The sequence below is a fragment of the Aquarana catesbeiana genome, linkage group LG13 (assembly GCF_042186555.1).
Source record: "Aquarana catesbeiana isolate 2022-GZ linkage group LG13, ASM4218655v1, whole genome shotgun sequence".
Lineage (NCBI taxonomy): Eukaryota > Metazoa > Chordata > Amphibia > Anura > Ranidae > Aquarana > Aquarana catesbeiana.
This window is the reverse complement of record NC_133336.1, coordinates 184,405,064-184,418,399: the sequence shown is the minus strand read 5'-3', so window position 1 is coordinate 184,418,399 and position 13,336 is coordinate 184,405,064.

The following is a 13,336-nucleotide window of genomic DNA, read 5'->3' as shown; positions in this document are numbered from 1 at the left end:
GGAGCAGAATCAGACTCAGATTTCGGCTGAGGATTTAACAGCATGCATGTATCTGGCTGGCAGGCAAAATACTGACGCAAGAGGCACCAGTAGATGAGGAGGCACTAAATACCCTCCCAGCAGTGAGAACCAAGTGGAGACTGATTACTTGGATCTGCTGGCTGCTAGGAGACACCCACTGGTGGACCCCGGAACTACAGCCTTCCACTCTGGGAAGCACAGTGCCACCAACAGGTGATTCAGGTCCTGACATAAGGTGCGTATGTGCTGCCCGGGAGGGGGGACATTAAATTGAAGCTATTGGTTTGCCCTGAATAGACAAAACCCAAGTTTACTCAAAGTGCAATTTTAGCTTCGTTAAATAAATTCCCCCATCCCTCCTCCCTAGCCCCCTATTACCCCAATAAATCCTTCCATTTACTGTTGCGCCCCCAAATTCCAAAGGTCTGTATTTGCCTCCTCTGTGGTCTCCCACGCTGTACACATATTACAGGAGAAATGTCCCATTCGAGTCTACTAAATTTTTACAGTCTGGACTGAAGACAGCGCAGAAAGTTGACAGCCATTGGATGAGGTAAGTATTGAACTCTGGAGGGGAAGCACAGCCTAATTTATTGTTGGGGCTAGGGAAGGGTCGCTGGTTCGAATCCCAACCACGACACTACCTGCCTGGAGTTTGCATGTTCTCCCTGTGCCTGTGTGGGTTTCCTCCGGGTACTCCGGTTTCCTCCCACACTCCAAAGACATGCTGGTAGGTTAATTGGATCCTGTCTAAATTGTCCCTAGTATGATGAATGTGAGTTAGGGACCTTAGATTGTAAGCTCCTTGAGGGTAGGGACTGATGTGAATGTAAAATGTATATGTAAAGCGCTGCATAAATTGACGGCGCTATATAAGTACCTGAAATAAATAAATAAATAAATAAATAAGGCAACTGGGGATTTTTTTAAAAACGAAACAGAAATTTACTTTAAACTCTCCAGCATTTGCCAAAAAACACACTGATCTTTTGGAGTAACAAGGATTGCTGACTGTACGAAACACCTTTGAGGTCTCTAGGTGTGGTTAAGGTATAATAATGACATTGTGGACCACATACACAGTGCCTTTTTGGTTTCTATGAGGCAGGCATCAATTTGAATAGCTGGTATTCCCCCAGCTCAGTGAGTTTCATAAGCAGCAGGTGGTTTAAAGTCAGAGAGGTGAAGGAGTTGGCCCCCATGGGGCACCTACACATAAACAAAGGGAAGACACAATGTAATGCAAGAATGGTTCCACGTGTGAATTTAAAGGGAAACTGTCGTGTTTGTTTATTGAAGGCTTTCATTTTGAGTTATTCTTGTATTATGTAAAATAATAATGATGCAGTTGGCCAACTAATACTATATTTAAATATTGCCAGTGCCAGCAGATGCTCGGCTATATTTATCTGTAGGCTAATGATAACCTGTATTGATGAGAGAACGAGACTGCCATTGCTAAGCTCTCCTTTTCTAAACCTGTACAGATGAGAGAATGAGACTGCCATTGCTAACCTCTTCTTCTCAAAATGATAGATTCCTGGTTGTTATGCTAATTAGAGGATCACCTAATCTTGCACGGTTTCTTCATTAATAAAAACTGTTACTGTGACTGCTAAAGACTCCAGGCAGTATTATGGTATGTCCCAAATTACCTCTAGGACCCTGCTCTAGCTACCCTTATTGGGTGAAGTGGTTTTTGTTTTTAGTTACTAGGGTTTTCCTTATTTAGGTAAGCAGTATATAAATAGGGGAGGTGGGAAAAGTTGGGGATTTGTTGGCGCAAAGTAGTAGGGAGCAGACAGAGAGGATAGATGTTCCTGATGTAGGCCCTCATGGGAATCCAAGGGCCTCACCAGCAGAGACCATGTAGTTCACCATAACCTGGCTTTCCACTATGAATTTAAGAACACATATAGTATGATCTTAAATTCATACTATGATCCAGCCCCTGGATTAACATCAGGGTATTCCATGACCAGTGTAGATAAGATGCACACCTCCCCTTTTAAAGACTGCCGCCATTTATTATGCTCCAACCTTAACTCCCATTTAACCTTACCTATAATGACGAAATCACACTTTGTTGGAGTAAAACTGGCCATAGCAGCCTTTTTATTAACAAATATAAAATATGTATATAAAAAAAAAAAAATATATATATATATATATATATATATATATATATATATATATATAACATTTTTTAATCATAACAAAAACTCAAATATCAGTTTCTCCCCCCGGGGGTCTTTGACGGCACTTCCCAACATAACTCTGTTCCACTTCTACACTGCGGGCCTTTTACCGTACTAGGCCTAAGGCCGTGATAACACCAGCCCGAAGACAACTCGTTACCCGCAGTGTCACCATTACCATCTTCAGCTAACCCGTGTTAACTGTACACACCAAGGGGGCCCATACCACCACTGGGTCCCCCACACTTCCATCTCATGGGTTAGTTACCACCATCAAAGACCACCACCACCGTCAACGCTAACAAGGGTGACCCCCTCACCCTTGGGAGCCCCTCCACACTGTCAGTGACCTCTGTATCCCCTCCTCCAACCCCAGGGACCAGAGATCAATTCCTACCTCGGACAGGTGAACCCTGTCCCCTCGAAGGTAAAGCCCAACATCTTTCTCCAACTCCCAGTGGCGGACCACAAAACCTCCGTTCCGGATAACGAATTGGCTCACCCTTTTGTTTACCTTAATACGGGCTTTGTTTAAGCGGTCCACAGACCTTGTCAACCTCCAAGTTGTCTGGGCCACAATATCAGACCAAATGATCAACATCCTAGGGAAGGAAGTTCTCAAGCGTAAGAAGTCAATCTTAACATCCTTGATGAGCTCCCGTATGGGATGACCCCCCGGGTCATTACCACCTCCGGCAATACCCTAGCCCACTGCATTCCTGGCCTTTCTATCCAGTGGATACATGCCTCATCCCTGGAAATCCCCAATTGCCTCCCATTAGGTCTCATGTCTGCCCGCCTTGCTCCCCAAAACACATAAGAGTGGCCCAATATCGAGACGAGACCCCTCTGGATTCCATCTGAAAGAGAGGAAGAAAAAAACACAGATAACCAATGTAACATAACAGCTAACCACCCCATCCCGTAACCTTTGAGCAATCCCCGTAATCACCAATCCTCCCTTTCAAGTTCCAAATCAGTGGGCCGCTCTCTGCTCGACCACCAAGTGCGGCCGAATGTAGGTACGAAATCTCTTTGACTCCCAACGGCCGATCCGCTTAACAGCATCTTTGTCCAACCCACAGCAAGCGGCCTCTGTGGCCACTCCAATGCGGAAGGAGTGTGAAGCATACTGCGTGCAATCCAGACCCGCAGCCTTCAAGCATTTTCTGAAAACTGCCACAAACTGAAATTTTGACAAAGGTGACCCATCATTGTGGATTAACAACACCCCGTCCGCTACCGGGCGAACTCCCAGGAAGTCCCTCACCGCCCTCACCGGGCACACCGGAGAGTCCGGCAACTGATATAGCCGCACCTTCACACCCTTGCCACCCTGATCCGTCTTGGACCGTCTCAGCAATACCTCAACGCTAACCCCTTGGAACGCCACGTCCTGTGCTCTCAAACCCCCCGGAACCCCCCTAGAAGGGCTAACCAGTTCGCTTATCTGGAAAGCACCAAAAAAGGCCAGCGAAAACGCTGCCCGAAATAAGGACACCTCATATGCCGACGTGCATACCGTACCCAACTGATCCGATAACACTCACAGGTTGCCAAAAGTCACTGGCCTCCTGACATCCCTACCTTTTCGTGACCGACGGTAGCCTTTCATTGCTTGTCAAACACAAAAGTCTTTCATATAATCCGCCCCACCCTGTAACTTGAACAAAAATGCCAGACCTGCGAGCTTGCGGTCCATCGCTGAAACCGACACCCCTTGCTCCAGATTCCTGGAAACAAAATAGATGACTAGCAACCCTACCTCCGCAGCCACTGGATCCACTCCAACCTGCCTGACCAGTGCCCACCATTCGTTCCAGACCTTCTCGTACGCCCCCCACGTGGACCCACTCACCGATCCTCTTATCCATCTTGCGAGGGCTCCAAGGCGATCGACCACAGCCATCGGGGACACGGAATACCCTGCCGTTCTGCTGTTGGAGCCAAATCCCGAAATTTGTCCCACTGGAAACGAGACAAGGCGTCAGCCAACATGTTATCCACCCCCGGCAAATGCACCGCATATAAAAGGATATTCAGCTGTAGGCAACCGCAGCAGCCGAACATCAGGTTGTGACGACGCTGAGATGCGGTTAATGACTTGCACCACTCCCAGATTGTTACAATTCAATCTGACCTTCGAATTCCTGAACAACTCACCCCATAGCTCGACTGCCAGCACCACTGGAAACAGCTCCAGTAGCACCAGATTTTTACAGAAGCCAACCTCCTCCCACTCCCTGGGCCAAGGCTCCGTGCTCCATTGCCCTTGATAGAACGCCCCGTACCCTTTAGACCCGGCTGCATCTGTGAACAGATCCAAATCACAGTTACTCACTGGGCCGGCCATCCACAATGATTTACCATTGTAGTTTGACAAGAAAGTATCCCAGACCTTCAAGTCTGCACGATGTTCCCGCGTGATACGAATGAAATGATTTGGAGACAGCCATCGGCAGAACATCCTGCCCATGGGAATGATATGACATGTAAAATTCAGCTTTCCCAATAAGGACTGCAGCTTCCTAAGCTGAATCTTGCGCAGCCCCAGGATCGCCCAAATCTTCCCCTGAAGAGCCACTAACTTATCCTCCGGTAATCGACACTCCATAGCTTCTGAATCGATGACTATACCGAAGAAGCTAAGAGCGGTAGTCGGGCCCTCAGTCTTATCGCCTGCTAGCAGGATACCAAATGTACCCGCCATATGCTGCAAGGTGGATAACAGTACCGTACACACATTCGACGATGGGGGTCCTATGCAGAGGAAGTCATCCAGGTAATGAATGATAGGATTCAATCCCGAAACGTCCCAGACCACCCACTTCACAAAGGAGCTGAAGGTTTCAAACAATGCACATGATATTGAGCAGCCCATAGGCAAGCAACGATCAACGTAAAACTTACCCAGCTAAGCAACACTCCAACAACCAAAAACTGTCAGGATGGACAGGGAGCAGGCGGAAGGCCAATTCGATGTCCACTTTTGCCATTAGCAACCCATCCCACAGCCGCATCGAAGGACATTTACGACACTGTGCAGGCATCCGGGTCGATCGCGTCATTAACCAAACCCCCCTTTGGGAATGATAAATGGTGTATCAGCCGAAACATATTCGGCTCCTTCTTGGGAACCACTCCTAGAGGGAAACCACCAAATTCGGCATAGGCCGCTCCTGAAACGGCCCTGCCAAGCAACCCAATGCTACTTCCTTCCCCAATTTCTCCCCCACCACCCCAGGGTGAAGCAATGCCGATTGCAAATTCTTCGCCACCGGTGGAATGACAGGCAATGAACTAGGGATTCTCAAGCCCTCCAAGAATCCCTCCCGCAAAAGCCGAGCAGCCACCCGGTCCGGATACCTGTTTAGGAAAGGCTGCATCCTTTCCACCCTCACTGGTGTCCTCCCTTTTGTTACCAAGCTCTCCGGGGTGACCCTTACCCTTTTTAAAACAGCAGGATCCGGAATGAGATCCACCGCAACCTGAGCACTCGTGTTTGAAGCGACAGGCGCCTCCAAAACTTACACATTCCGTCATTATATTGCCAGCAGACGCCCCATCTTTTGGCGACCGGCTGTCCGGGGGAAGATGGACCAACGCCCCCCCCTGGAAAAAACTGGTTTGGGGCCCGCGCCGAGGACATTAGCTTCATCCAGAGGCTAATAACCTTATGGTCCCAGCGCAGGGAGGAACGTACCGCCCTGCGTTGCCGGAACTGCTAAGCCATGCCGTACCCCCGTACACTCTGTAGGCCTTCCCTATTGCGTCCATGTAGCAAAAGAGCACCGAACAATGTTCGGGGTTCCTGTCACCTATCATGCTCGCCATAATGGCAAACGCTTGCAGCCAGTGGAAAACGTGCGCAGTATCAGCCTGTAACGCCGTTTCTCCTCATTTTCCTTTTTGCTATCATCTGGCTTCACCCTATCCAAGTTAAACTTCTCCAGAGGCAAGAGGGAAAAAATCTCCACGTACTCACCCTTCACGATCTTCTCCCTGACCTCTGACTTCAGGTGTGACCCCAGCGGCCCCTCGAAGCAGACGTAGACTTCGCATTTTGCCGCATCCGCAATGCGAACCACGTCTGTCTTGCCTCCACTTTCTTGTGATGCACCCGCCTTTTCCCCCACCACTGTCGCCGCCATAGGAGATGGGGAAGACCCTGGCAGGGGCACCGTCCCAGTGGGCCCTCTCACCACCGTAACAACGGGGGGGCAGCCCTGCGATATGTCACCCAGCGGCACCCACACTGACGCTTGCAGCGAATGCCCGCTCGTGCCTGGTGCAAACCGCTGTACCAGGTCCCGCAAGCCCCTCAACAATGCCTGCAATTGTGCGTCAGGCCCCCCAGAGGCGGGCACTGGGCCCGCCGGCCGGGGGTCGCTTACTGTGGCCAATAGAGACTGCGGCTCACCCATTGCGGTCCATGACCCCCCCACAGCAGCTACCCACAATAACTCGTGCAATGCATTTGTGAGTGATATAGATGACCCAGAAGGTGACTTACCGGGCCGACCAGGTGTTATCCCTGCCACCGTTGCCCCCGAATGCCGCCGAACGCTCCTGCATCTGATCTGCCTCCAATCCACTCAGCTCTCTTTCAGACCGATCACCGGGCGACTGCAGGGGCTCTGTGTCATCCATCCCCGGAGATGAGGGCCTTGACGCTGCCATCTCCTGACCTCGCTGGCCACGCCTCCCGTCACTGGCTCCCCAATTTCACCATCTTCTTAACCAGCGCTCTGGACACAGGGCTGCTGGACTGCCCACTCCTCCTGGAAGGGGCGCATCTCCAAGCCACCAGCCGGGGATGGGGTAGGCCCGGCAGCCGTTACATCAATCTCCCACTCTGAGACCTCCCCCTGGCTGCAGAAGCAGCCGAGGGGGTGTCCGTGGAAGCACGCTGACCTCGCTGAGCGGGCGGGGGGGAGACGCTGGCTCGCGCCGAGGCCCCGCCCACTGAGCTCCGCCGATGACGAGGATTCCGTCCAGGTCCCACTGCAGCAGAAACTAGGTGCCGTTTCGCCATTGGGCCTGACGGGTCCCGCTCAGTGGGGCTCCTGACATGGCGTGATGCTCTGGGGGAGGCTCCCGGTGAAAAATGCTCCGGAGGTCCTGTCCCCTTACCTCTGCTCCTGCCTGGTCTCCGAGGAGCCTAGTCACCTGGCTGTGGAGCCATTCAGGGCCATGGTTGAAAGCGGCCGCCCGTAGCTGGGCTATCAAGCTCTTAATGTCGGCCATTACACGCTGCTCGGGGCTGCACAAACTCCTCTTCAAAAACTCCCCCTGCAGTGTTGCCCGGTACACCCCTCCTGCCCCCTAAATAAACTAAACCCCTCCCCTCTCCACACTTTCTAGCCAATCCCCCGCTCACCACCTTTCCTAAACAACTTTCCTTTTAACCCTTGCTGTACCCTTATCACCCCTGTCATGCAGGCCCTCTGCTAGCTCCTTTGCACTCCTCTCGCTCCAGGCCTCTCTAGTTCATGAGGAGCTGCATTACTGCCCTCCCTGAATGTTTCTTTAATTTAAAGTTTGTAGTTGGTAGATAGTATTAGTTGGGCAGGTAGCTCCAGCACAAGCAGCTACACCAACTTGTGGTGACCTATGTAGTCCTGACTCCTGTGTTCAGAATGCAACACCTGGACCTGGAGGCAAGTAGAGATTGCTGGAGTAGCTGTGTCTATTACAGTGATTTCCAGTTTCTAAAGGGATCTCATGGGTATGGGGTATATTCATAGTTACATTGGTCTAAGTTTGAACAATGTAAAAATGTAAATAAATGCCATAACTGGAATTCTTCTTTAACTGACAAAGTGTCACGGTCAGGAGTCGGCTTGGAGTCCAGTAGCTATAGCATTAGAAAGGCTCCCAGCAGCCAGCAGAACAGGTATACAAGCAAGTCACCCTGGTGGATGGCACGGGCTCACCCGAGGTGTGGGGTCTAAGAACTGACCGGTCTTAACCAGAGCTCCTGGTTGTGGAGATGGGTTTTGCTGCATGTTAGTACCAGGTTACGGTCCTCAATATTGCCCCACCAGGAGGTGAGCAAGTTGGGGTCCAGTAGCAGATATAGCAGGTAGGGATCAAGCAGAAGCATAGTAAGTAAACAAGCCAAAAGTCAGTAAGAAGAGGTTGCAGGTTGGGGTCAAGCAAAAGAGTAGTCGAGGAACAAGTCAAAAGTCAGTAACAAGGGGTAGTGAAGATACAGACGGTAGCAGGGGTGACAAGAGCAAGATATTGGATGAAGAGTCCACAATAGTCTGGCAAACAGGAAGTGCAGAGACATGGCTTAAATCAGGAAGTTCATGGGAAAACCAAAAAGGTTCAAGGTTCGAGAAAAATAAGGTACAAAGCAAGATTCTCTAATGGATCAGATAGGGAGCTGTCCAGGAGCTTGAGAATGGAGCGGGCTCTGTGTACAACTGTCCAGTGCGCATGCTCCGAAACATCGCCACTAGCACGCCACAAACGTCATCGCACCCCACACTGCATTCCAGCCCTCTACATCGAGCTCCAGCTGCTCTCCATGCCTCATTCTCTATCCTATCCAATTGCCAAGCATCCTGTAGGCCGGGACAGCCATTATAACTGGTTAAGAGAGCCACAGGAACGTTTACACAGCCAGGATAGATGACAGCATCTTACTGGATCCACATGTGTCTATCTTTCCATACCTCAATGTGAGTCTATATTGCATCTGTTTATCAATAAATGTTACAGTCTTTACTCAGAGGCGCCTGTTTTTCTCTTTTGTCCAGCATCTTAGGTGGCTCATCAATAAGAGTTACTGCCAAACACGACAGAGGTCCCTGGTTCAGATCCAGGCCCTGACACAAAGACTACTGTCTGCATAGAGCCCGAAGGCTGCACAATAAGTGCTAAAAGGTTGCATGTGGCCCCCAAGCCTCAGGTTGGGTATCTGAGCTCTAGTTGATCACAGGGGTTCCAGAAAACTCAGAAACCCCTACCCAATTCAGCAAAACCAGAACATCACATCAATCACAGCAATCAGCAGGGATAAAATGCATGTGGATGGGACGATTCATAGCAAGTCAATAAAAATTCCTTAGCAATCTATCTAATTCACCATGAAAAAAAAGTACAGTGCCTTGCAAAAGTATTCACCCCCCTTGGCTTTTTACCTATTTTGTTACATTACAGCCTTTAGTTCAATGTTTTTTTTATCTGAATTATATGTGATGTATCAGAACACAATAGTCTAAGTTGGTGAAGTAAAATTAGAAAAATATATACATAAAACTATTTTTCAGAAATTAAAAACTGATAATTGGCATGTCCGTATGTATTCACCCCCTTTGTTATGAAGCCCATAAAAATCTCTGGTGCAACCAATTACCTTCAGAAGTCACATAATTAGTGAAATGATGTCCACCTGTGTGCAATCTAAGTGTCACATGATCTGTCATTACATATACACACCTTCTTGACAGGCCCCAGAAGCTGCAACACCTAAGCAAGAGGCATCACTAACCAAACACTGCCATGAAGACCAAGGAACTCTCCAAACAAGTAAGGGACAATGTTGTTGAGAAGTACAAGTCAGGGTTAGGTTATAAAAAAATATCCAAATCTTTGATGATCCCTAGGAGCACCATCATATCTATCATAACCAAATGGAAAGAACATGGCACAACAGCAAACCTGCCAAGAGACGGCCACACACCAAAACTCACGGACCGGGCAAGGAGGGCATTAATCAGAGAGGCAGCACAGAGACCTAAGGTAACCCTGGAGGACCTGCAGAGTTCCACAGCAGAGACTGGAGTATCTGTACATAGGACCACAATAAGCCGTTTGCTCCATAGAGTTGGGCTTTATGGCAGAGTGGCCAGAAGAAAGCCATTACTTTCAGCAAAAAACAAAATGGCACGTTTTGAGTTTGCGAAAAGGCATGTGGGAGACTCCCAAAATGTATGGAGGAAGGTGCTCTGGTCTGATGAGACTAAAATTGAACATTTTGGCCACCAAAGAAAACGCTATGTCTGGCGCAAACCCAACACATCACTTATGGAACACCATCCCCACAGTGAAACATGGTGGTGGCAGCATCATGCTGTGGGGATGTTTTTCAGCAGTCGGGACTGGGAAACTGGTCAGAGTTGAGGGAAAGATGGATGGTGCTAAATACAGGGGTATTCTTGAGCAAAGCCTGCACCACTCTGTGTGTGATTTGAGGCTAGGATGGAGGTTCACCTTCCAGCAGGACAATGACCCCAAACACACTGCTAAAGCAACACTTGAGTGGTTTAAGGGGAAACATGTAAATGTGTTGGAATGGCCTAGTCAAAGCCCAGACCTCAATCCAATAGAAAATCTGTGGTCAGGTTAAAGATTGCTGTTCACAAGCGCAAACCATCCAACTAGAAGGAGCTGGAGCAGTTTTGCAAGGAGGAATGGGCAAAAATACCAGTGGTAAGATGTGGCAAGCTCATAGAGACTTATCCAAAGTGATTTGGAGCTGTGATAGCCCCAAAAGGTGGCTCTACAAAGTATTGACTTTAGGGGGATGAATAGTTATGTACATTGACTTTTTCAGTTATTTTGTCCTATTTGTTGTTTGCTTCACAATAAAAAAAAAAAAACATCTTCAAAGTTGTGGGCATGTTCTGTAAATTAAATGATGCAAATCCTCTAACAATCCATGTTAATTCCAGGTTGTGAGGCAACAAAACACGAAAAATGCCAAGGGGGGTGAATACTTTTGCAAGGCACTGTAACTATAAAGTGTTTCTAACATACTGCATACTGTATATAAGAAAGACAGATGTTTTTTAAAAACATACCCAAAGTCATACTCGAACATCAGGGCACAAGAATAATTGGAAATTAAACAGTTGGATAGTGTGTCTCTGTGACAAGCCCCAAAAATTAGCACAAAGATAACAGGCATTTTAAATCAATTGGCTCAGCCAATCACCTTTTCCACAGGGGTTCAATAAAATTGGCTACACATTCGAAGATTTTTGAATCAACTTTTGTAGGAACATTCGTACAAAAATTCTCATTGGTACATTTGATAACTTAATGAATGTCATTCAAAAGTTCTTCCAAAAATGTTAGCTTTTTAATATTTGATTATTTAATTTTGGAGCAAATGGATTTTCTCTAAAAAAAAAAAAAAAAAAAAAACACATTCACTGTTAGAAATTTGTTTGTCCCGAAATTTTTTTTCCATCTTGCTCCTTTGTCACTGTGGTCAAAAATGAACTTCAATTTGACCCTACTAATGATTGGAAAATCAAACAAATTCTCCTAAAACCGTTTTTTGAACAAAATCCTATTACTGTATGGTCATCTTAAAACAGTATTAAACCTAAAAGTCAACATTTATTAAATTGCAGCATTAGTTTTCTTTTGTAAGCATTCTTTCCTTTATTTTTACCTGGTGATCCAGCCAGTAAGTCTGTTGTTTTTCAAAAGAACAAGCCATCAAATGCAGTCACTGTGCCATCAAACGCTGCCACTGTGCCATCAAACGCAGCCACTGTGCCATCAAACGCAGCCACTGTGCCCATCAAACGCCGCCACTGTGCCATTAAATGTAGCGACTGTGCCAATGGCTGCCACTGTGCCCATTAAAAGCTGCCACTGTGTCCATCAAATGCAGCCACTGTGCCATCAAATGCAGCCACTGTGCCACCAAACGCTGCCACTGTGCCCATCAAATGCTGGCAGTGTGCCCATCAAATGCTGCCAGTGTGCCCATCATATGCTGCCAGTGTGCCCATCAAATGCTGCCAGTGTGCCCAACTGCCCATCTGTGGGGCATCGGGTGACCCTGCTACACCATCCATACGCTGCGACTGTGTAAAATGATGGTTTACACTAGGTTTTCTGGGTAGCAAGCACACTAACGGCTCAGGTGGGTGCTGCATTTATCCTAGAGCCAGAGTTAGAGCTCAGAGCCCCTCTTCGAGGAGGTCAGTGTGTAAAAGAAGCTGTGTGAGGTGCTGCTGTGCACAGTGGTGTCCAGATCGGGACAGAGAAAGGCCTGAGCCTGAGAGAGAGTCCAGGAGGGACCTAAACAGCTAGGAAGTTGTAGGGAAGACTTATGCCGCGTACACACAGTCGGACTTTCTGGCAGGAAAAGTCCGATGGAATCTTTTCGTTGTCTACTCCAATCGTGTGTATGCCTCATCTGACTTTTTTTGAATGAAAATTCTGATGGACCTAGAAATAGAACATGTTTTAAATCGGGAAAACCGCTCATCTGTGTGCTGTTCCGACAGACCAAAAACGACGCATGCTCTGAAGCAAGTACGAGACGGCAGCTATTGGCTACTCGCTATTGAACTTCCTTTTCCTAGTCCCGTCGTACGTGTTGTACGTCACCGCGTTCTAGACGGTCGGACTTTGGTGTGATCATGTGTAGGCAAGACAGTTTCAACTCCAACTCCGTTGGAAAAACCTTCAGGGTTTATTCCGATGGAGAAAACGGTCGTGTGTGCGCGGCATTAGAGCTGAGGTGCAGTGCCTGTGCATAAACACTGGGATGTGTTTCATGGTCAGGAGGACCACAAAGGTACTAAAGTTCAGGAGAGACCCTGAAGAGGTACTTGGAGCAGTAAAGCTGCCTCAAGAGGGCCAGGAGGCTGACTGTTTTGTTTATTGCATTGATGGTGAGAACCCCCTGTGTGGGAAGTCATACCTGTGTGAAGTTTTGATGTTGGTTTAAAAAAAAGTGGGCAGGAAAGACCTAAAAAATACATCTGATGTGGAGTAAACTCACAGTTTTGGCACCACCCCTAAGCTAAAAAACCCTGACGTGTAACAATGGTTTCACTTAGAAATTGGGAGTCTAAATAGAAGGAGGATATGAGTGTAGGAAGGGGGGTGGGTAGGCAGGTGGTGGTTGTTTGTAACGTCCTCCATGTTTCTCTCCTCGTTGGGCACCAATGGGTTCTTCTGGGCTACTCTAGGCACCTTGTACAGGGTCACTTTACTACACATGGGTTACCTTTGCTTTGTGCCGTTTTTATAAATGCCCTAAGACAAGGCTAAGGCTTCCATGGGGGAATAGGCGACCTTAACGTTCACTCTTAGAGGTGAACGTTTACCTTTTACACTTGCACTGAAACTGTTCTTCA